Source organism: Lissotriton helveticus, chromosome 8 (assembly GCF_964261635.1).
Source record: "Lissotriton helveticus chromosome 8, aLisHel1.1, whole genome shotgun sequence".
NCBI classification, from domain to species: Eukaryota; Metazoa; Chordata; class Amphibia; order Caudata; family Salamandridae; genus Lissotriton; species Lissotriton helveticus.
This window is the reverse complement of record NC_136069.1, coordinates 302,235,265-302,260,919: the sequence shown is the minus strand read 5'-3', so window position 1 is coordinate 302,260,919 and position 25,655 is coordinate 302,235,265. Positions and strand designations below refer to the sequence as shown.

The 25,655-nt window shown below is 47.4% G+C and overlaps 1 protein-coding gene across 4 annotated transcripts in view; it reads right to left on the bottom strand.

Moving 5' to 3' along the window:
- Window positions 1-25,655, bottom strand: part of PARP4 (poly(ADP-ribose) polymerase family member 4) — a 2,216,130-nt gene that overhangs the window by 1,077,568 nt on the left and 1,112,907 nt on the right. The gene's annotated exons all lie outside the window — the stretch shown is intronic.

Below are 25,655 nucleotides of genomic sequence, written 5' to 3'. Positions count from 1 at the left end.
GTGAGTTTTCTCTTCGCATGGAATCATCATCATCGGATGATGACTCTTCTTCTAGTGCTGATGAAGGGCCTATGGTACAGGAGGACATTGTGTTGCCGGTAGTGGGCCAAGAGGCACCTGTGCTGCTGCCTAGGGCCGCAAGGTTTCCTTTCTTTTTACGTCGGCAAGAGGCATGTGGGCTGGAGCCTGCACCCAAAAGGCTTCACATTGCTGTGGTGCGCAAAGGGGCATCTGGTGCTTTTCGTCTTCCTGCTCGTGTAGTGCAGCAAGAGGCATCTGGGGCTGTTAGGGTTCCCATTGATGTAGAGCGGCAAGAGGCATCTGGGCCTGCTGGGTTTCCCGGTGGTGTAGTGCAGCAAGAAGCATCTCAGGCTGCTGGGCTTCCCGTTGGTGTAGTGCAGGAAGAGCCCTCTGGGGATGCTACGTCTTCTGTTGGTGTTGTGCAGCCAGAAGTATCTGTGGCTGTTAGGCTTCCCGTTGGAGAACAGCAGCAAGATGTTTCAGTGCTGCAGGCTGGGGTGGCTGCTCCCCCCGTTGATAGGGATGGCCTCTGGGTTCCCCCTGGCTTGGTGCAGCCGGCATTGCCAGAGTTCACTGGTGTTCCTGGGTGTAGAGTGAATACAGAGAATTTTCTGCCAATTAATTTTTTTCAGTTGTTTTTTGACGATGTGTTTTTGCAAGAGATTGTTGAGCAAACCAATTTATATGCAGAACAATATTTGAGGGCCAACAGTGCCAGCCTTAAGCCCTATTGTAGAGCAATCCGGTGGACTCCCACCAATGTTGAAGAGATGAAGAAGTTTCTGGGATTAACTTTTTTGATGGGCTTGATAAGGAAGTCATCAATTACTTCATATTGGTCCACTAGTCCCTTGATGGTAACAGCTATATTTCCAGCAGTCATAAGTCGTGATCGGTATACGCTTCTTCTTCGGATGATGCATTTTGCTGATAATAGTTTAGCGTTGTCACGCGATCACCCTGATTGTGACCGTTTGTTTAAAATTCGGCCTGTCCTTGATCACTTTGTTGATCGTTTTTCTGAGATTTTTGTCCCTGGTAAAGAAATTGCAGTGGATGAGTCTTTGGTGTTGTTCAAGGGCCGCTTAGTTTTTAGGCAATACATTCCTAGTAAGAGGTCACGCTATGGAATCAAACTGTATATGCTGTGTGACAGTGAGACTGGATATGTCTACAATTTCAAGGTGTACACTGGTAAGGAGTCCCGCATTAACCCTCCTGGTTGTCCTTCTACTTTTGGAGTAACTGAGAAAATTGTGTGGGAACTAGGTAGAGGATTATTTAACAAAGGCCATCATTTATATGTAGATAACTTCTACACTGGTGTGCAGTTGTTCAAGGAGTTGGCCAAAGTGGGCACTGTTGCTTGTGGCACAATGCGCAGTAACCGTAAAGGTTTCCCAAAGGAACTTGTTTGCAAAAGGCTTGTGCGGGGACAGTCTACGGCATTGCGATGTGGGGAGCTTTTAGCTGTGAAGTATTCAGACAAGAGAGATGTGTACATGCTGACTACTATCCACGATGAAAGTACTGTACCTGTGCCTGTTTGGGGTCAGGGTGCTGAAGTGCGCAAACCTGTGTGCATTCTAGCTTACAATAAGTTCATGGGTGGTGTTGACAGAGTAGATCAGAGGTTGGAACCTTATGCTGCTCTTCGAAAGGCTTACGTTTGGTACAAGAAGTTGGCTATCCATCTGTTCCACTTGGCATCATTTAATGCTTTCGTTGTGTACCAGAAGTCTTGTCCTGGGACGAAGATGACTTTTCTTAAGTTTCAGGAGTCTATAATAGGCAGCCTTGTACTTGTGCAGCAGGCAAGTGTTCCTAGATTTGGAGTGGTGGAGGAAGTGGCTAGATTGCAAGATCGCCACTTTCCTGAATCTATTCCTTCCACTACTGCTAGAGACTTTCCGACTAGAAGATGCAGAGTCTGTTGGCGAAGAGGCGTGCGGAAGGAGTCTCGTATATACTGTCCTGACTGTCCTTCTAAGCCTGCATTGTGTATGTCAGCTTGTTTTAAATCGTACCACACGCAAAAGAACTATTGGGAGTTTGAATGAGCTGTAAAGTGAATTGCCTGGTCTGCATTCTGTAAAACATTTTTAGTTTGTTTCAAGGATTGGCATTAGTGCAAAGTTTTTATTTTAAGAATTTGTGTTACCTGATTTGTAGGTATTTCCATTTGTTTAGTGTTATTTTCAAAAAAAGAATTCTAAATGTGTTTGTGGTTTGTGCCGGCTGGTGCTTGGCTGGCGGTGTGTGTGGAGTGGTGCTTGGCTGGCGGTGTGTGTGGAGTGGTGCTTGGCTGGCGGTGTGTGTGGAGTGGTGCTTGGCTGGCGGTGTGTGTGGAGTGGTGCTTGGCTGGCGGTGTGTGTGGAGTGGTGCTTGGCTGGCGGTGTGTGTGGAGTGCTGCTTGGCTGGCGGTGTGTGTGGAGTGCTGCTTGGCTGGCGGTGTGTGTGGAGTGCTGCTTGGCTGGCGGTGTGTGTGGAGTGCTGCTTGGCTGGCGGTGTGTGTGGAGTGGTGCTTGGCTGGCAGTGTGTGTGGAATGGTGCTTGGCTGGCAGTGTGTGTGGAGTGGCGCTTGGCTGGTGGTGTTTGTGGAGTGGTACTTGGCTGGAGGGTGTGCGTGGAGCGGTGTTTAGCTGTCTGTGCACGGAGTGGTGCTTGGCTGGCGGTGTGCGTGGAGAGGCGCTTGGCTGGTGGTGTGCGCTGAGTGTTTGGCTGGCGGTGTGCATGGTCTGGTGCTTGGCTGGTGGTGTGGGTGGACTGGCGCTCGGCTGGCGGTGTGTGAGTAGTTACTTTCTGTTGGTCACTGCACACACTGCTTGTTGAGTGACACTCCACGCAGTCCATCAATTTGTGTAGTTCCAGTGTCAGAAATGTGGGCGTGTGAGTGATGGGCCCTTGAATGGCGCTGTTTGCTGGTGTGAGTGTTGAAATGTGATGGGTCCGCGGCTGGCGTTGTGAATGTTTTGAATGTGTCACACGTACGAAAGGTGTATGAATGGCCTGTAAAGAGGTTGGTGCCTTGACGTGGCTTTACAGCTCACGAGCTGTGAGTCAGTGGTTCAGTTTATCATACTTGCAATTATACACAGTGTATTTCATTTTTGTGAAATTACTTGCGTATACAATTGTATGTACTGAATCAACACTCACCCTCGTGCCAAATCCAACCAGTATGTGTGTGTGCTTGCGGATTAGATGGGTGTGCAGTAATAATTGTTTTTTTTTCTCTTTCTGCATTAGGGTGTACCTTGTCCCTTATTGTGATTGTTGTAATGTGTTGCTTTTATTCCAGATGGTGTCAGTGGTCTTGTTTGTATCAGGTATGAAAGGTGCGTGAATGGCCTGTAAAACGGTTGGTGCCTTGTCGTGGCTTTACAGCTCACGAGTTGCGAGTCACTGGTTCGGTTTTTATGCATTTATTTATTGACAGAGCATTTCATTTTTTTGAAATATCTTGTTAATAAAATTTTATATACTGAACCATCACTCGCCCTCGTGCCAAATCCAACCTGTATGTGTGTGTCTTTGAGGAATAGATAGCCGTGCTTGAATGTTTGACTTTTGAGTAACTCTGTTAAGGTGAGGTACCCTTTTACTCGGGAGAACAAGGGGAACGCTGGGTGGTAGGACATTTTTGCCGGCACGGCGATCCCACGGCAAAATTTTTGGAAAAGTGCTATTTTTACCTAATTAAGGTTTGCAAGGAGTTCTGGGTAGGAAAACATTGGGGGACCCACGCATGCCATACCTCCCTGGACTCCCCCGGGTGTCTACTTTTCAGAAATGTGTGGGTTTGGTAGGTTTCCCTAGATGGCTGTCTCGCACGGGGCCAGAAACCCAGGTAACCCCTCTTGCAAAAGCTGGAGAATTCATGTCCACCAGCTTTTGCAAGAGGGGTTACCCGGGTTTTTGGCCCCGTGCGAGACAGCCATCTAGGGAAACCTACCAAACCCACACATTTCTGAAAAGTAGACACCCGGGGGCTTCCAAGGAGGTATGGCTTGCGTGGATCCTCCAACGTTCCTTTACCCAGAATCCCTTGCAAACCTCATTTTTTGCTTGGAAAAAATCAGTTTTTTCACACGTTTTAGTGTGGGCAAGCGTGGCATCACTGGGCTCACACAAATTACCTCCCACCCAGCGTTCCCCAAGGTCTCCCGATAAAAATGGTACCTCACTTGCGTGGTTAGGCATAGCGGCTGCTTTAGGAAAAGGCCCAATTCATACTGTGGAGACGAAAACATTACCTTTAGCCAAATAATCTTATTTTTTGAGGGGGTCACCTGAGCTTTTGGCCCGGGGCTTGGCAGGCATCTTTGGAAACTACCAAACCCAAACAGTTCTGAGAACTAGACACCCGGGGGAGTCCAGGGTGGTATGGCATGCGTGGGTCCCCCAATGTTTTCCTACCCAGAAACCCCTGCAAACCTGAAATTTTGGTCCAAAAACCCACTTTTCCATACTTTTTTGGGTGGGATCTCGCTGCCGGAACAAATGTCCTACCACCCAGCGTTTCCCTTGTTCTCCCGAGTAAAATGATACCTCACTTGTGTGGGTGGGCCAAAGGCAAGTGACTTAGGCTGGGGTGCTTAATTTGTAAAACGTAAATGTGAGTAAAAACTACTTTTTTCAAAATTCATTTTTGGGGTGTTCTGCTTTGGGGCACCCACACAAGTGAGGTATCCTTTTACTCGGGAGAACAAGGGGAACGCAGGGTGGTACGACTTTTTTGCCGGCACGGCGATCACACGCCAAAAAGTTTGGAAAAGGGCAATTTTTACCTAATTTTAAGGTTTGCAGAGAGTTCTGGGTAGGAAAACATTGGGGGACCCATGCATGCCATACCTCCCTGGACTCCCCCAGGTGTCTAGTTTTCAGAACTGTTTGGGTTTGCTACTTTGCAAATAATACCACCGAGCCCCGGGCCACAAATTCAGATCCCCCCCCCCAAAATCAAGGTAGTTTTGCAATAAGGTAATGTAAATTCACCACCGTACGATTTGAACCGTTTCCTGTTGCAGCCACTATGTCTACCCACGCAAGTGAGGTACCGTTTTTTTCGGGAGACCTGGGGGCACGCTGGGTGAGTGGAAATTTGTTGATCCACGCAGATTCCAGAACTTTCCACCACAGAAATGTGAGGAAAATGTGTTTTTTTGGTCAAATTTTTATGTTTTCAAGGGATTCTGGGTAACAAAACCTGGGGGTAGGCAGACGAGTCACCCCATCCTGAATTCCCCTGGGTGTCTAGTTTTCAAAAATGTATAGGTTTGCTAGGTTTCCCTAGGTGCTGGCAGAGCTACGGCGCAAAAACAAAAGGTAGTCTTTTTGTCCGAATCGTGCTAAATTTCACTGGGAAATTGAGGTGCGACCATGCTGCGTTTTGCGCTGTTTCATGTCGCAGCCACTATGCCTACCCACGCAAGTGAGGTACCATTTTTTTCGGGAGACCTGGGGACACGCTGGGTGAGTGGAAATTTGTTGATCCACGGAGATTCCAGAACTTTCCACCACAGAAATGTGAGGAAAATGTGTTTTTTTGGTCAAATATTTATGTTTTCAAGGGATTCTGGGTAACAAAACCTGGGGGTAGGCAGACGAGTCACCCCATCCTGAATTCCCCTGGGTGTCTAGTTTTCAAAAATGTATAGGTTTGCTAGGTTTCCTTAGGTGCTGGCAGAGCTACGGCGCAAAAACAAAAGGTAGTCTTTTTGTCCGAATCGTGCAAAATTTCACTGGGAAATTGAGGTGCGACCATGCTGCGTTTTGCGCTGTTTCATGTCGCAGCCACTATGCCTACCCACGCAAGTGAGGTACCATTTTTTTCGGGAGACCTGGGGGCACGCTGGGTGGGTGGAAATTTGTTGATCCACGCAGATTCCAGAACTTTCCACCACAGAAATGTGAGGAAAATGTGTTTTTTTGGTCAAATTTTTATGTTTGTAAGGGATTCTGGGTAACAAAACCTGGGGGTAGGCAGACGAGTCACCCCATCCTGAATTGCTCTGGGTGTCTAGTTTTCAGAAATGTATAGGTTTGCTAGGTTTCCCTAGGTGCTGGCAGAGCTACGGCGCAAAAACAAAAGGTAGTCTTTTTGTCCGAATCGTGCAAAATTTCACTGGGAAATTGAGGTGCGACCATGCTGCGTTTTGCGCTGTTTCATGTCGCAGCCACTATGCCTACCCACGCAAGTGAGGTACCATTTTTTTCGGGAGACCTGGGGGCACGCTGGGTGAGTGGAAATTTGTTGATCCACGCAGATTCCAGAACTTTCCACCACAGAAATGTGAGGAAAATGTGTTTTTTTGGTCAAATATTTATGTTTTCAAGGGATTCTGGGTAACAAAACCTGGGGGTAGGCAGACGAGTCACCCCATCCTGAATTCCCCTGGGTGTCTAGTTTTCAAAAATGTATAGGTTTGCTAGGTTTCCCTAGGTGCTGGCAGAGCTACGGCGCAAAAACAAAAGGTAGTCTTTTTGTCCGAATCGTGCTAAATTTCACTGGGAAATTGAGGTGCGACCATGCTGCGTTTTGCGCTGTTTCATGTCGCAGCCACTATGCCTACCCATGCAAGTGAGGTACCATTTTTTTCGGGAGACCTGGGGGCACGCTGGGTGGGTGGAAATTTGTTGATCCACGCAGATTCCAGAACTTTCCACCACAGAAATGTGAGGAAAATGTGTTTTTTTGGTCAAATTTTTATGTTTGTAAGGGATTCTGGGTAACAAAACCTGGGGGTAGGCAGACGAGTCACCCCATCCTGAATTGCCCTGGGTGTCTAGTTTTCAGAAATGTATAGGTTTGCTAGGTTTCCCTAGGTGCTGGCAGAGCTACAGCGTAAAAACAAAAGGTAGTCTTTTTGTCCGAATCGTGCTAAATTTCACTGGGAAATTGAGGTGCGACCATGCTGCGTTTTGCGCTGTTTCATGTCGCAGCCACTATGCCTACCCACGCAAGTGAGGTACCATTTTTTTCGGGAGACCTGGGGGCACACTGGGTGCATGGAAATTTGTTGATCCACGCAGATTCCAGAACTTTCCACCACAGAAATGTGAGGAAAATGTGTTTTTTTGGTCAAATTTTTTTGTTTGAAAGGGATTCTGGGTAACAAAACCTGGGGGTAGGCAGACGAGTCACCCCATCCTGAATTGCCCTGGGTGTCTAGTTTTCAGAAATGTATAGGTTTGCTAGTTTTCCCTAGGTGCTGGCAGAGCTACGGCGTAAAAACAAAAGGTAGTCTTTTTGTCCGCATCGTGCTAAATTTCACTGGGAAATTGAGGTGCAACCATGCTGCGTTTTGCGCGGTTTGATGTCGCACCTACTATGCCTACCCATGCAAGTGAGGTACCATTTTTTTCGGGAGACCTGGGGGCACGCTGGGTGGGTGGAAATTTGTTGATCCACGCAGATTCCAGAACTTTCCACCACAGAAATGTGAGGAAAATGTGTTTTTTGGGTCAAATTTTTATGTTTGTAAGGGATTCTGGGTAACAAAACCTGGGGGTAGGCAGACGAGTCACCCCATCCTGAATTGCCCTGGGTGTCTAGTTTTCAGAAATGTATAGGTTTGCTAGGTTTCCCTAGGTGCTGGCAGAGCTACGGCGCAAAAACAAAAGGTAGTCTTTTTGTCCGAATCGTGCAAAATTTCACTGGGAAATTGAGGTGCGACCATGCTGCGTTTTGCGCTGTTTCATGTCGCAGCCACTATGCCTACCTACGCAAGTGAGGTACCATTTTTTTCGGGAGACCTGGGGGCACGCTGGGTGGATGGAAATTTGTTGATCCACGCAGATTCCAGAACTTTCCACCACAGAAATGTGAGGAAAATGTGTTTTTTTGGTTAAATTTTTTTGTTTGAAAGGGATTCTGGGTAACAAAACCTGGGGGTAGGCAGACGAGTCACCCCATCCTGAATTGCCCTGGGTGTCTAGTTTTCAGAAATGTATAGGTTTGCTAGGTTTCCCTAGGTGCTGGCAGAGCTACGGCGCAAAAACAAAAGGTAGTCTTTTTGTCCGAATCGTGCTAAATTTCACTGGGAAATTGAGGTGCGACCATGCTGCGTTTTGCGCTGTTTCATGTCGCAGCCACTATGCCTACCCACGCAAGTGAGGTACCATTTTTTTCGGGAGACCTGGGGGCACACTGGATGGATGGAAATTTGTTGATCCACGCAGATTCCAGAACTTTCCACCACAGAAATGTGAGGAAAATGTGTTTATTTGGTCACATTTTTTTGTTTGAAAGGGATTCTGGGTAACAAAACCTGGGGGTAGGCAGACGAGTCACCCCATCCTGAATTGCCCTGGGTGTCTAGTTTTCAGAAATGTATAGGTTTGCTAGGTTTCCCTAGGTGCTGGCAGAGCTACGGCGCAAAAACAAAAGGTAGTCTTTTTGTCCGAATCGTGCAAAATTTCACTGGGAAATTGAGGTGCGACCATGCTGCGTTTTGCGCTGTTTCATGTCGCAGCCACTATGCCTACCCACGCAAGTGGGGTACCATTTTTTTCGGGAGACCTGGGGGCACACTGGGTGGATGGAAATTTGTTGATCCACGCAGATTCCAGAACTTTCCACCACAGAAATGTGAGGAAAATGTGTTTTTTTGGTCAAAGTTTTTTGTTTGAAAGGGATTCTGGGTAACAAAACCTGGGGGTAGGCAGACGAGTCACCCCATCCTGAATTGCCCTGGGTGTCTAGTTTTCAGAAATGTATAGGTTTGCTAGGTTTCCCTAGGTGCTGGCTGAGCTACGGCGTAAAAACAAAAGGTAGTCTTTTTGTCCGAATCGTGCTAAATTTCACTGGGAAATTGAGGTGCGACCATGCTGCGTTTTGCGCTGTTTCATGTCGCAGCCACTATGCCTACCCACGCAAGTGAGGTACCATTTTTTTCGGGAGACCTGGGGGCACGCTGGGTGGGTGGAAATTTGTTGATCCACGCAGATTCCAGAACTTTCCACCACAGAAATGTGAGGAAAATGTGTTTTTTTGGTCAAATCTTTTTGTTTGAAAGGGATTCTGGGTAACAAAACCTGGGGGTAGGCAGACGAGTCACCCCATCCTGAATTGCCCTGGTTGTCTAGTTTTCAAAAATGTATAGGGTTGCTAGGTTTCCCTAGGTGCTGGCAGAGCTACGGCGCAAAAACAAAAGGTAGTCTTTTTGTCCGAATCGTGCTAAATTTCACTGGGAAATTGAGATGCGACCATGCTGCGTTTTGCGCGGTTTCATGTCGCAGCCACTATGCCTACCCACGCAAGTGAGGTACCATTTTTTTCGGGAGACCTAGGGGCACGCTGGGTGGGTGGAAATTTGTTGATCCACGCAGATTCCAGAACTTTCCACCACAGAAATGTGAGGAAAATTTGTTTTTTTGGTCAAATATTTATGTTTGCAAGGGATTCTGGGTAACAAAACCTGGGGGTAGGCAGACGAGTCACCCCATCCTGAATTGCCCTGGGTGTCTAGTTTTCAAAAATGTATAGGTTTGCTAGGTTTCCCTAGGTGCTGGTTGAGCTACAGCTCAAAAACAAAAGATAGTCTCTTTGTCCAAAGAGCTTAAGATTTCACTGGGAAATTGAGGAGCGACCACGTTGCATTTTGTGCCGTTTCCCGTCGTAGGCACAAGGCCGACCCACACAAGTGAGGTACCATTTTTTTCGGGAGACCTGGGGGCACGCTGGGTGGGTGGAAATTTGTTGATCCACGCAGATTCCAGAACTTTCCACCACAGAAATGTGAGGAAAATGTGTTTTTTTTGTCAAAATCTGAGCTTTGCAAGGGATTCTGGGTAACAAAACCTGGTGGTAGGCAGTCGATTCATCCCATCCTGAATTCCCCTGGGTGTCTACTTTTCAAAAATGTATAGGTTTGCTAGGTTTCCCTAGGTGCCGGAAGAACTAGGGTGCAAAAACTACAGGTAGGCACTTTGCCAAAAAAGGGTCAATTTGTAACTGCAAAATTTAGGTGTGACCACGTTGCATTTTGCGCCGTTTCCTGTCGCAGGCACAAGGCCGACCCACACAAGTGAGGTACCGTTTTTATCGGGACACTTGGGGTAATTCAGATTTGTAAATCAACTGTTATTACCAATTGAGCTTTCTTGCATTTCTCCCTTTGAATGAAAGATATTGTGTATAAATAAAAACTTTATGAAAAATGACCAATAATTCTCATGCTAGTATGAGTATTCCCAACTTTGAAAATGTGCAATTATATACTGTTTCTGAACTCTATAATTTGTACCCAATTCATACATACATAGGTGTCTTTCATACAGATTATTCCATGTGTACATTTTCCAAGACAAAGTGCACTATACCCAGTAAATGAAAAAATACCATTGCAAGTTGCTGCTCAGTTTTTGGATCTGGGTTCGTCGGGTTCTTGGTGAAACTACAAGTCCCATATATCCCCACAACCAGGAAGGTCTAACGGATGTAACGGTATATTGCTTTCCAAGAGCTGTCAAAATTAGAGAAAGTTATAGGTGAAAACGTTGAGACAAAAGGCCGTTGTTTTCAACAAATTTTCAAATATTCCAATATCTAACTGTTAGTTTCTATAACGAAACCTTCATGGATTTAGACAAATGACCCCTTTCTGAATTCAGAATTTTGTCTATTTTTCGGAAATGTAAAGCTTTCCAGGATCCATTATTGCTTTCAAACTCATTTCTACCATTAACTGGAAGGAGGTGGAAAGCTCCAAAAATTGCAAAAATAGGCTATGTCCCAGAAAAATGCCAAAACTGAGTGAAAAATGTCGGTTCTCTGACAAAACACTGTCATTCCCTAAAAGCTGAGAAAATGGAGAATTCAGCCCCACAAACCCTTTTTTGATACCATATTCAGGGAAAAAGCCAGAGGCTTTCATTTGCAGCCCGTTTTTCCCATTTTTCTGAAAAAAACAAAAAAAACACTATATTTTGGTTAATTTCTGGGACCCCTCCAAGGGAATCCACAAACCCTGGGCGCCTTTAGAATCCCCATGATGTTGGAAGAAAAGGACGCAAATTTGGCGCGGATCCCTTATGTGGTCAAAAAGTTACAAGGGCCTAAGCGCGCACTACCCCAAAACACCAAAAAAAGCCTTAGCACAGGAGGGGGAAAAGGCCTAGCAGCGAAGGGGTTAATTAACTGAGCAATAAAGATGATTACTTACTTACTTCACTGGGTTGGATGACTTTTGTGAATCATATCTAGATGATATTGCTGTCTTTAGCTCCACCTGGGAGGATCACCTGATCCACCTGAGGAAAGTTTTGGAGGCCCTGCAAAAGGCAGGCCTCACTATCAAGGCCACTAAGTGCCAGATAGGGCAGAGTCAGGTTGTGTACCTGGGCCACCTTGTGGGTGGAGGCCAGGTTCAACCATTGGAGAGCAAGATACAGGCCATAAAGGACTGGGCTCCTCCGACCACCCAGACACAGGTCAGAGCTTTCTTGGGCCTGTCTGGTTACTATAGGAAGTTTGTCAAAAATTATGGGTCCATTGTGACACCACTTAATGACTTGACAAGCAAGAAAATGCCAAAGAAAGTTCAGTGGACAGTTAGCTGTCAGAAGGCATTCGATGACCTAAAGCAGGCCATGTGTACTGCACCTATTCTCAAGAGTCCGGACTACTCCAAAACCTTCATTGTCCAAACAGATGCATCTGAGTTTGGGTGTGGGAGCTGTTCTATCTCAACTGAATATTGATGGTCATGACCAGCCCATTGCTTTTATAAGCAGAAGGCTGACCCCTAGAGAGAAACGTTGGTCATCTATAGAGAGGGAGGCCTTTGCTGTGGTTTGGGCCCTGAAGAAGTTGAGGCCATACTTGTTTGGAACTCACTTCAAGATTCAGACCGACCATAAGCCCCTCTTATGGCTAAATCAGATGAAGGGTGAAAACCCCAAACTTCTTAGGTGGTCCATTTCCCTACAGGGGATGGACTTTACAGTGGAGCACAGACCAGGGACTGACCATGGCAATGCTGATGGTCTCTCCAGGTATTTCCACTTAGAACAGGAAGACTCACCTGGTCAAGGTTAGTTTAATGTCCCTAAGTTTGGGGGGGGGAGGGGTTAAGTAGGAGAGTGGGGTCTGCAATCCTATGGTCACCCCAGATTTCTGCTTTTTGCTTCACTGGTTTATGACTTTCCCTGGCTGTGGGCCTGCTAATCAGACCCACAGCCTAGCTGTTCTCTCTCTCAATTGACAACCATGTACTTTAGGTGCATTTACCGATTGGTACTGGGACACCTTATCAGTCCCTGTACAGTGTACCTTAGGTGCCCAGGGCATAGGTGTACCCAGGGCCTACCAGGGGTTGAAGCATGTATTATGCCACCCCTGGCTGGCCATCTAAAACTGACACAACTGGCTGCACGACAGCTGGGGCAAGGTGGTGTAATCACCCTTTGCTGTAGATATAGTATACCTATATCTAACCCCAAAATGGACACATATTCTCCTATCAGTCACTCCTATGGCAGGCCTTAACAATCCTGAAGGCAGAGTGCTTGGAATTATGTGAGATGGTGCGCTGGCATGAGCTGAGCCCGTCTGCAGCTTGCGGAACCAAGTCCTAATAGCTGTTCCATGATAACGCTATACCATATACTCTTAAGTGCATTATCGACCTCACGGTTGAATGCTAACTTTGGTATAACATTATCAAAACATGTCGAGTAAGGTGTCATACGAAGTGGAATACTACCCCCTCGCCAATTCTGGCGAAGGGGGTAGCATTCCACCCTTCTAGAGGGAAACGATATGTATGTAACTGTGAACCCCGGTTAAAGTTAACTCGAGCCTTGGCATCACAAAATGGATGCTGCCACCACAGACACAAGTCTGACCTCCTGCTGCTGGGAGTCCTTCCAGCGAGGGAGGCTTGGACAAAGGGTTTCCTGCCTTGGGAGGTGCTAGCACCACCCCAGACAGGATTTTATGTATTGGGTAGGACAGGCCTGAAAGGAATGAGACATGCCTGGGGCACACAAGGTGCCCTGTGTATACACCGGTTCAAACCAGTTGCTGGGGCATCCCTGCCCCAGCTCTGGCGCGAAAACCGGACAAAGGATAGGGGGTGTAACCACCCCCCTTCCTGGTCCCACCCAGGGGAGGGACCTAGTCAGTAGTGCAGCCCCCTTTAGGAGAATAAAGGTAGGAGCTGGTCCCATTCCAAATTAGATTACCCTGAACAATTCTACAAGAAGAAACTCTGAACTTCGACGTTCTGCTCCACAGAAGACTGAAGAATCTCCCTTGTGGGCAAGGAGTGTCCACCCTGCAACTGCAGGCACCATCAGCATCCAGCGGCTTCACTTTGTCGTCTTCCCTTGAGGATCCAGACTTCAGAGTCCGACGAGACCCGGATTCCCAGACCTCTCCGACCTCAACCTACATCTGCAGCACAGCTGAGATCCGTGTGTGCGACGAGACACGTGGACCGGCCATCTTGAACGAACCTGCACTTCGCTTACAGTACGACTTCCGAGGTAAACTCGACCAAGTGCTTTGGGGATTGAGAAGCCCCAGCCCAGAGCAGCCCCTGCACCGAAGATCAGCCCTCCAGCCTCCACGAGATCCGCGTGGGCCCCTTCTGCTTGTTTGCTGCTCGACGCGTTGTCTGGTCACTTGCCGGCTGGCTAGTGACCTCCTAGATGACGAACTTTGAAATCTTTACTGCTGGTCTGGTTGCTCCAGACTGGCCCTTGCTCCCTTCCAAAAGAGGAGCACCCCGGACTCTCCTAGTCCGCACCAGACGCTTTTTCTACTCACCGCGTGGGTTGCCTTTGCCAAGGCCTGTTGACGCCGATTCCGGATCCAACACCGCCGACAGCGAGAGCCTGCGTGGGACAGCTCGTGCCTCCATCCTGGTCGTCGAAGACACCTCCTGGTCCACGTGGCTGCGGAGTCAAGCGTCCACTCTTCACCTGATCGCGACTACGTCATCTGGTTCCTTCCTGGTTCCACTCCAGTCACTGGCTAGTGACTTTGAACATTGTCCCCTCTGCTTTCAGGTCTTCAGCTTCACCGATCCACCCTTGGATCGCTCCGGACATCTTCCTCCTGGTCGCCTGCAGCATCTTTTCTTTCAGGCTCCATAGACTTCAACCCGAGAACCCGACGCACTTTGACACCTGTGCACCCGCAGCCCGTGGGTGAGGTAACAAGAGCATTTCGGTGCTCAAGGGTAGTTTAACTGTCCTAGTGTCCAGTTCCACAGTCGTTTTAGTCCTAACTAGTCAGGATTGTCCGTACTCACCTTTTACTTGAATTGTACTGTCCATAGACGTTGTTACGCATCCCGCGTGTGAGTTCACACTCTGCACCCGAGTCCCGTGGGCCTCCTATTACTTACCTAAGGTTAGGATAGCGTAGTCCCAGCGGTCCTGCAGCCTCTGGACAGCTCCATTTCTTCTATCGACTCTCACATTCCATTTACTTAGTATATGGTTTGCCGTGCCCCTAGGGCACCATTGTAATTTTGAGCAACTTGTCGTATTTTTCCAAGAGATTGTCATGTGCTTAGCCCTCTGACCTCATAAAGAGTTCAGAGGTGTTTGTTACTAATAAATATATTGTTTATTTTCATAACAACCTGTGTGGTGTCCTTTCATCTGGTATTCAAGGGGTTATATTGTGGTAAAACAGCTGGCTTCACATGCCATAACGAGTTTAGCCTAAGACTGCTTTTGTCCATGCTACCACTAGGATAGCTGGTCTATAAGGTTGACTTACAACCAATCACCATAAGGGTTGTTTGGACTGATACAAGGTGATCACTAGAACTAGTGAGCATCATATATCAGGCCAACTTCTCACACAGAGGACTTGAAAACAAAAACAATGCAGCCGTACGGCTATACAGACAATATAGAGGCACCAACCTGCCTCCGATAAAAAACTTGCTGTAAAGGAAGACCACAACCAAGAAAAAAAGTAAGCCAGTCAGTGGCGCAGCATAATTACGGAAGCCCTGACAGAAGCCTGGAGATCGCACAGTCAGCGTGGGGCCCAAAAAGGTCTATTCCGTTAAATGGCATGTACTGAAGGCTCTCCCGGATATTATAGGGGAAGCGGCTGTCACGCATCCAACAATAGAACAGAGCCACCCAATAATCCCCCCCGGGACTGGGTATTGTTAATAACAAAAGCAAATTGTCCAGGAAGGAAACATTCAAATATTAATTCAATTATTCTAAAGGTGTCATAGATATGAACACTTAATTCGTTAAGAACATAGGGATTGTAGGCAAGACACTCTTACTGTATCAAAAATAGATATTTAATTCTCAATATTCATATGGCTTTTTTTGAATGAAAGTCTGGCAACAAAATACTACCTGTCAGTTACAATAAATACAAATACAATGGAAGTATGAAAAACACCTTTCGCATACAATATGGACAATTGATTCAGCTATATTTACGTGAATTAACACAATACATTTGGTGACTCGAACTCCAATAGATTTGATATTTTATGCAAAAACGTCATAGTGCGTCGACGTTTCGGTCCCCCGTTGGTCTAACTGATCCTTGGGACCATCTTCAGGACAAAACGGTTTCACAAAAACATCTAATGTAAACATAATAACAGTAATTACAATGAAATACGTCAAATGACATCAATCATACCCTATGGTATAAAGAGAATAATGTGGGCAGCTCGCACCACAAGGAAAACAAATGAACCATGGCCGTGTCACCCAATGCTACAATCAGTGTACGGACATCACAAAAATACAAAACAACACTAAGGTGAGTGAGTAAGAAAACACTCCCTAGTAACCAAGTGAGAGCACAAAAGAATACCAGCACACATGAATGTATTACTCACATGTCTCAAAAATCAGACAAAGTCAAAATCGGTTAAAAAATGAAGTGAGACAACCAAATAATGTAACGTACTGCGCATGAACCAATACCCAAATAAACACCAACACATAAGTCAATAACAATACTTACAATAGGACAATCCAGACTGGTCATCTATTAGATAACGCAAATACATAAATACCAACTCTTGGACCGCACCAGAACATCACCATCATAAAAACAACGTAATCTCAAATAAGTGAAAAATCACTCACGTCACGAAAAGCCACCCAGTAACCTAAAAGATATTGCATATCATTAGTGTCAAGGGTACAAAACCTCGAACTAAATACCAAACAAAAAGACTGGATAAACCACGGTTTAACTTACTTCAGCGGCCAACAGACCGGCGATATTCAGTCTCGGGACCCCCGGTCAGCACTCAGGGATTCGACACGGAAGCAGCGAGACGCTGCATAAAGACGCTGAAAAATAGGTGACGTCACAGACCCGGGAAATGAAGCGGCCATATTGGAAGGGAGCCGGAATCCTTTGTCCCTGAAACTGACACCTACATCAGGGACACGATGGACTTCATCAATACCATCGAAGACCTACCCTTTGACACCGACTTACAAGTGATGGCAGGATTAGATATCGAATCCCACTACACCAACATCCCCCACAATGAAGGTCTGCAGGTTATCCATAACTTACTCATTTCAAGACCAATACCCACACGTATCCCTACTGAATTCATCATGGATCTTCTGCGAATAGCATTGAAAAATAACTATTTTCTCTACCAGGATACATTCTTTTTACAAATAAAAGGAGTCTCCATGGGCGCATGTTTCGCCCCTAATTTTGCCATCTTGTTTGTCCATCACCTGGAGAAAACCTTGATTCTGACACCAATGAATCAGCCCTATATCTGTGGCGCAGATTTATAGACTATGTTCTATTACTGTGGACTGGCACAGCTGATACATTGCGGTCCTTCATAGACTGGCTCAACCATTGCCAAGAACACCTAAAATTTACCAGTGACTGCAAACAAAATGATCTTCCATTCCTCGACGTGACCATCCATGCAGAGGAAGGACTTCTGGGCACCACCCTATACCGAAAACCAACGGAAAAAAATACTCTCCTGCTTTATTCCAGATACCATCCACGCGGATTACGAGATGGCCTACCATACGGACAATTCCTCCGAATCCGCCGTAATTGCAAATGGAAGAAAGACTATTTCAGGGAAGCGGATGTCCTCACCAAGAAACTTATACATCGTGGATACCCCAAACGGTTGGTCACCAGAGCAAAGAAAAGAGCGTGGTACTGCCACAGAGAGTATCTTTTGACTATTCAACCCAAGAAACCAATGTCAAGGATCCCTTTTGTTTCGAAATTTAGCCCTCACAGCAACAAAATAAACAAAATTATCAGGAAAAATTGGTCTCTGTTGCGATCACACAAACAATTCAAAGATGAACCCCTTTTCTCATACCAACGTGGCAATAATCTAGCCAACCATCTGGTACACGCTATCACCTGGCCACACGTCAAACACACAAGCAACACCATCACAGCCTCATGGGGTCTTGACCCTATAGTAGGACACTATAAATGCCAGAACTGTAGTGTTTGCATTCTCACCACCAACACAAAAGAATTTGTTGCCAATGGTCGTTCATACAAACTAAAAAAACATACGAACTGTAGATCACAAAATGTAATCTATGCCATCAGATGTCTGTGTAACTTGATCTATATTGGACAGACAACACAAATGATCAAACAGAGCATCATCCAGCACAAGAACCGCATCAATTGCAAAACCATGTCAGCCCCATTGGTAGCACATTACCTACAACACGACCATCTTGACACGACATACAGTGGCAAGTAGTTGAAAAACCTACGTTGCCCATCAGAGGGGGCGATATCAGAACTCTCCTCAACAAGGCAGAATGCAAATGGATGACGATCTGTGATTCCATCAATCAGGGACTAATCACCATTGATGAATGGAATGGTACTGTCACTACTTGAATTCGTCCCCAGTCCATCTTGAACTATCATAGAACTGCGCATTCCCTTGAACTTACTCCTCTTCCCATCACTGGCCCCTGAAACGGGTCCTCTTAATCCCCTCTGCCCACAAATATTCTCATTGAACTGATACCAGCCTAGACTTGTTTATCTTGTACCATTGTTGTATATAACTCCGATACCCCTTCCCAACACACCGTACCTTTAATTAACACAACTGTTCTAGTCATGAATCAATGAGACACCAGTTCGTTTAAGTATGATAACCCTGACCACGTTTTGTCTAAGGAGGCAAATTATATACATCAACAGTTTGTCATCTCCCCACTGTTTATAAGCGCCGAACATTGACAATTCATCAATCGCTGTTTTCCTTGTCAATTATATGCTCAACAGCTTGTCATCTCTATACTATGTATAAGCGCCGAATGTTCACACTCAATTAATATTCCTTGTCGAACACCCTGCATGTCCACCTCTTGTCCTTTTCCCTCCCCCACCCCCCATTACCCACCGAAAACAACTCTCCCCGCCCCCCCCCCCCGATTCCCTCCCCCTGACACTTTCATTTCGTCTCTTGCTTAACTTAGAAATTGCACTTCAAGAACCATGACGCTCTACGCGTATTTCCACTCGGCGGCCTGCATTAGGGACGGGTCACTATGGATACCAACGTAGCTCCACCTCCCTAGCTATATGCCCAATCCTGGCTGCTTGACACCGGCACAATTTGCTGATGTCATTCCCCGCCCCCTACCTCGGCCTGCCCAAACACGGAAGTAAAATAACACTCCCCGTCCAGCGTCCCAAGACTGCTTCCGCGAATTCCGGAGAGACGTGCTGATTTACTCAGGTAACCTCCGGTCCCTTCCTCGTTATGTTTCCTGTATTAATTCATATAGGAACATACAATTTTAATTTGTCTCAACCTTACTCCCCAGCGCGCATTAAGTACGGCTGATTGACACGGCTGACTAGAACGCTGAATTCCCCAGCAAATACAGACCGACTATGGCTGAATTTCACGACCGCTTCACGCGTTAAAAATCTTCAGCGAGGTATGTGATTGTTACACCTTACCCACCATGGCACTACCTTCCCTAGTCCCACGTAACCGTTCTTTACGCTCTTATTTCCCAGCAAATCACTCCCTTTCGTCGTGTCTCCCTAGCTCCTCCAAGCAGCCCTACCATTCGGTGACCCAATTGGCTGCCTCAAGTCATCCCCCTTCAGTGGTTACAAGGATTCCAAGCCTCAAGGATCCTTCCAGGTAACCATTAACTGTTCACAAGTGCTTTATGCTCGGGCACACCTTCCCCCCGTCCTAACCTCTCCTCCCTTCCTTCACAGCACGTACCAATTCAGACAACCAGTCCTGATGATGATCCAAAATGCTCTGGATCGAAACGCCGTCGACCTAACAGCCTGACCTACAGGCGCACTTCTTTAGTGGCTTTAAATTCTAACCAAATCAATTGTGCCCACTGTGCTATCACAATGTCACATGCGCCGTTTTAGCCACTCACTGTAAATAGCCTGCACCTTATGCACAGTGCGCCGACTACGCTGTTCTCTTTTCACTTGCGTCGCCACTTGCACTATTTATTCACGTTTGTTTGCACCAAGTTCCCTGTGGTTGTCATTACATTCTATGCAGTGCTGTTCTTAACTGTATATATTCGACCCTGAAATGAATGTTACCACATAAAAATGAATAATTGCTTTATAAAATCAAAAAATGACTAATCTCCTTCTTGTTCACCCAAGCAATGTTATGTACATGCTACCTATAACTGTCTACTGACTTTTACCTTTCAGGACACTGTGTTCTAATTGTAGGAATCCTGATAGGGCATCAAATAACTATACATATGAGCCCAATCACATAACTCTATATACTAGAGCGAAAATGTAACTCCCGTTTATTTAAACAAACATCTCCAAAAGGTATGACAAAAAATATATAAACATATATAGAAGACCAAAAATAATAATAATGGCGGCCATATTGGAATTGATCCACATATCGGTCTAATAAAGCCGAAAAAAAATATATATATACAGATGAGCTCAAGACTCACCAGACAGACAGTCAAGATAACATCAAAAGTGTAACATATATACACATGGTGCTGGACCAAAAGTTAATACTACTGGTAACGGAAGACCTAGGTGGACTAATCACAGGGTCATAACAGGTCCCAACAAGGTTTCTCAAACAACACCCCTGTCATAACAAATTTACATTATACCAAAAACAAGAATGCCAACAAAGAAGAAGAATTCATGAGACAACTCCCTGTGATATATTGACACTCAGCCGAGTGTAGAAAACTTCACAGTGTATCAAGACACAGCTCAATGATACTTAGCTACCAGGATGTAATCACCTTAAAATGGCCAAAGTATGCCATTCGATCAAAGTATTTAATCCATTCTCAACTGTATTGCAAGACCAAATCCATTTGTTCTCCTTTTGGGTAAGCAGTTGGTCCACATTTTGTCTTCTCTTTCTACCTTTCACAACCTCAATGACACACCATTTCATTTCGGTAGGTAAATGAGACATTTGGTTGTAATGTTCGACAAGCGGAGCAGTCCTCACATTGCAGCGAATACGTGATTGATTTTTTTTTTTTTGAAAGACCTTTATTGTACAAAGTGCATCTTACACAGCTTACAACCCCTCGGGGCCAGCCGCGTGAATCAATAGCCATATGAAATGCTATCAGGTGAACACAGCCATATGGCGGACAACCCGGAGGTCCGGCGGCGTAAAGTGTTTCTTGGCAGCACTTACATGTAATGAACCACATATCCTGGTAAGTAAACCGGTCTGGAAGGTTTTATCTATTTGTAGAGCATCGGTGGTGTTTCATCAATGTCGCCAGTTGGACAACAGCCCGCTCCCATGAGTGAATTTTATGGGTAAGTGTGTCGGTAAGTTTCTTTTCCCATGAGGGTGCAGGGCAGTTAAGTTGAAGGGTAGTTCTATGCAATATCGCAAGTGTGTCAATGGGCGAGCATCCATGTAGCTTACTATTCCTAGTAGTAGAGGCTCGTGTTGGCGGCGGCGTTCGGTAGGGATCGCCACGGTCACAGCTGTTATTCTCGGTGGCCCACGGAATGTGGCATTACTCAGTGGCTATGAAGTGAGCGAGATAGTCGGGATTGTGTAAAACAACCCGGATCCATCCGCCCGTCCAAGGGTAGTGCACGTGGTAGTCGGTTCCTTCTGGCCGTGGTCTAGTATTGCTGTGTTTTATCGGCTCTGGGAAAGGAGGGGGCCTGACATATTAGCTAGAATATGGTGTCCAAAGTTATTCGTGCAACGCGTACAATGTCTTTGTCAACAAACTTAAGAGAGCCTGGTCAAGGACAGAACCAGCGCATCAGTGAGCATCGAAACCTTAACATGGGGGGTATATACAAAAGGAAGAGAAGGCGCAGGTGGGTGTATCTATGTGGTTGAGGGAAAGGGAGCAGTGTTACGGTGTCAGTGTAGGTCTAGCGGTTGGGGAGTGAGATACATCAGATAGTTAACGCGTTTACATAGGCGAGGGCTCTGCCACAGGGGCATATTGATGACGCCTCTAGAGTGCAGTCAGCGGGGCGGCCAAGTCCAGACTGCATAGTGGGGATCGGAGGTGAGGAGGTGGTGGTGGGGCAAGAAGCGGTTCGTCGCAAACAGCAGGGCACATGTTTCAGGCATTTCGGGGTGTAAGTGTTGCACAGGCGAGGCGCGGCGCTTTGTGCGCAGTGTGGCAGGGGTATGGAGGTGTGGGTTCCCGATTGCATCACCCGGTGGGGGGTGGGGGGGGGGAAGGGAGGGGGAAGGGGGAGGGAGTGGCGGGTACAAGCGTACTTTGCGGTGTCCCATGTGGGGGTGCGGTGGTCGGGTGCAGACTCCATCAAGTGATCCCCTGCTCCAAGCATTTCTGCTGGAAGGATTGGAGGATGTCTTCCCAGTAATTCTTCCGCTCACGCCCAGTTGGTAAGGGATAGGTACCAGTGCCGTATATGTGGAGTTGTGTTGGCCTTCCACCGCTTAGTGAGCAGACGTTTGGCCGTGATCAACCCGAGGTCCCAGTATCGGGCCGGCACCTTGTTTAGCTTTGTGCGCTTGTATAGGCCCAGTATGCAGGCTTCCCAAGTTCTCGGCACGCAAACGTTAGTGAAGTGTGTGAGTAGCGATGTTACCTCATCCCAATAGTGCTGGATGTTGGGACACAGCCAAAGCATGTGTAGGAGGTTGGCACCTACCAGGGAGCAGCGACTGTGACTGAAAAGTATCTATTTATTTTGTCCGGTGTGAGGTAGGCATGGTGTAATATGTAGAATTGTATGATTTTGAAGCGAGGGCTGCGCGGGATGTTAACCGGCCCGGTCAGCACCATCGCCCTTTCCTTGTCCGTCCAATCCCTCCCTCTGTCCGTCGCCCATTTCTCTCTCAATTGCGAGGTGGTGGGTTGTGTGTGAATCAGGAGAGCCTGTGCTAGCCAATGTACTATGTGGGAGCCATTGCTCATAACATGTAGGTATTGCATGAAGTGGTGCGTCGGTAGCTCCTCGGACATGTCACCCCAGGCGGAGGTCAATGTGCGGATGAGGGATGCGTGCATTAGGAATTGTTCAGCTGGGAGGGCCGTATCTTCCGCGAGGTTCGCAAAGGGGAGGAGAGCAGCGTCAGTGTATAGGTCTCCTAGCGTTTCCACGCCTGCAGTGGAGCAGCTGTCCAGCATTGCGTCCGTCAGTACTCCAGTCGCCATGGGGGTGCCCAGCAAAGGGTGTATCGGGGCGTACGGTATCGCCGTGCGAGTAAGTCGTAGGCATCGCAGAAAACACCTGTGTGCCACCGCTAGGTACATCTGTGGGGGACGAGGAGCTCGGGCCAGTGGATGAAACAGGGCGTGCACTTGTATTGTATTGTATTGTATTTATTGCTTATTAAGCGCAACTGCCACCCCCAAGGGTATCCTGGCGCTGAGACCGAAACGTACATCTATCAAAACAGCTACATTACTCTGGGAAACAGGTAGGTTTTAAGGCTCTTTTTAAAAGTGAGCAGATCAGGACAGCTCCTTAATGCCAGGGGGAGAGTGTTCCACAGCGTGGCAGCCGCAAAACTGAAAGCGCGACCACCCATTCTCGTTCTATTAATTTTAGGAACTTTTACCAAGAACGCCGAAGATGATCTTAGAGGTCTGGCTGCCTGATACCAGAGGAAGAGAGTCTGAAGAGGTATTGGTCCCAGTCCATGCAGGGCCCTAAAGACAAGGCAGAGAGCCTTAAACGCAATTCTCTGCTGGACTGGAAGCCAGTGTAGATCGACCAAAGCTGCCGATGAAGAGGCGGACCGAGGTCGAGACAAGGCCAATTTGGCGGCCATATTCTGTATCCTTTGGAGCTTTAGGATCAGAATCTTCGGAGCACCCAAAAGTAGTGCGTTACAGTAGTCAATCCTACTGAGGATGGAACTACGCACTACCTCAGCTCTGGATCCCCGTGGAAGAAGTGGCAGGATTTTCCGTAGAACACGGAGCAGACCCATGCATGTTGCTGCCGTTTTGTTTACGGAGGCATCAAGCTGCAAATTGGGTTCAAATAGAACTCCCAGATTGCGAGCTGACTCTGCCGCCTCCACCGATCCCGGGATGGACACTGGCCAGAAATCTGCCGGTAGTGTACGGGGAGTTCGGTCCAAGGAGCAGTGGAGTACCTCCGTTTTTGATCCGTTGAATTGCAACGCATTGGCTCGCAGCCATGCTGCTGTGGCTGCCATACAACGGTGAAAGACATCCCTTGAAATAGCCTCTGAACCCTCAAATGAAAAAATCAACTGAGTGTCATCGGCATAGTTGACAACAGATATGCCGAATGACTTTATCAGTGCTATCAAGGGACGGAGATATATATTAAATAGGATCGGGCTAATTGCCGATCCTTGAGGGACTCCCTGTTTCACCCGCCTAGTGGCTGATCGAAAAGGTGGTAATGCCACGGCTTGTTGTCGGTTGTCCAAGTAGGACGTGAGCCAGTCTAGGGCCAGGCCGCACACTCCCGCACTCCGAAGACGGCCAAGTAGAACTTCATGGTCCACCGTGTCGAACGCGGCCGACATGTCAAGTAGCACCAAGAATGCAGACTTGCCCTTGTCGACTCGCGTTCGCAGATCGTCCAACACGGTGACCAAGGCCGTTTCGGTGCCGTGCGCTGGCCTAAAGCCATATTGTACAGCATCCAGACACAGATTTGTTTCTAGGAAGTTGGATAAGGCTCTTGTGACCCATCTTTCAAGGACTTTAATCGCAAATGGTAATAGCGAGATTGGCCTATAATTGGCCGCACAAAGAGGGTCCAGAGAAGCCTTTTTCAACAGAGGTGTTACAATGGCCAACTTCCAGCTGTCTGGAACTGACGCTGTAGTCAACGATTGACAGCAGATGGAATGCAGCGGAGGGAAAACTTGTGATTGAAACCAGGTGGTGACATCTGTGGCAGCGTCCCCCAGGTTTCTATTACCCAGCCATCCCGACACCCATTGCATCTGCGCCGCAAGATAATATAGTTCCATGTTGGGAACCGCTAGACCCCCCGAGTCAGTGGGCATGTACAACTTTGTCAGCGCCACACGCGGTCGGCCCCCGTTCCAGATCAAGCCGCGAAGTAGGACCTCGAGGTCCCGGAATATCCGGTTGGGGACATAGGACGGGACATTGGCAAAGTAGTACAAGAGTCTCGGCAAGACTATCATTTTCGCCAGAGTCACTCGGCTAGGTACGTTTAGTGGCAAAGTCCTCCAAATTCCAATTTGAGCCCGGATAGATGCGAGCGCTCGCATCAGGTTCCCCTCCAAAATATCCGTAGGGTTACGGTAGATGTAGATACCTAGGTATCTGAACGTCGTGGGATACCATTGTAGCCTTTCGCCTCCGATGTATACGTCGCTTTCAGGGACGTCCGGGTCAAAGGAATAGGCCCCCGATTTAGCCCAGTTGACTCTCAGGCCCGACATCTCTTCGAAGGTGCAGAAAATGTCGGCGAGGGACTCCGGGACACTGGTCAAGTCTCTAACATAGAGGAGGAGATCATCCGCATATAACGAGACTACGTGGAGGCCATCCGCCATCGGTATTCCCCACTCCGCACCTCTGGTCCGGAGAACTGTGGCCAGGAGTTCCATGGCCAAGGAAAACAGCAGCGGCGACAGCCCTGCCTGGTGCCTCTCTGCACGCGGATAGAATCCAAAAGCAACGTGCCAGTGCGGACACGAACTATAGGCCTACGGTACAATAAGCCAACCATGGTCTCGTAGTCATCCCCCAATTCAAATTTGTCCATGACCGCCCACAGGTATGGCCATTCCACCGAGTCAAATGCTTTCTCTAGGTCCAGCACCAGGCACCCGGCACATGGCCAGTGGCGTGTGGCGTACTCCTGTATGCGGAATAGGCGGTGGATGTTATGGGAGGTGTGTCGGGTTGGTACGAATCCATTCTGGTCATGGTGTACCAGGGTTGGAACCAGGGGGGCTAGCCTCCGGGCCAGGGCGGAAGCAAGGATTTTATAATCAGTATTGAGGAGGGCCAGGGGACGGTAAGAGCCCAATTGCTCGCCGTCCCTGCCGGGTTTGAGTAAGGAGATGAGGTTGGCCTCATTGAGCGTCGGGGGGAGGGAGAAGTCTTCCGCAGCCGCAGCGTACACTTTTAATAGCAGGGGAATGAGTATGTCTGAGCCTGCCTTGTAGAATTCGGCGGGT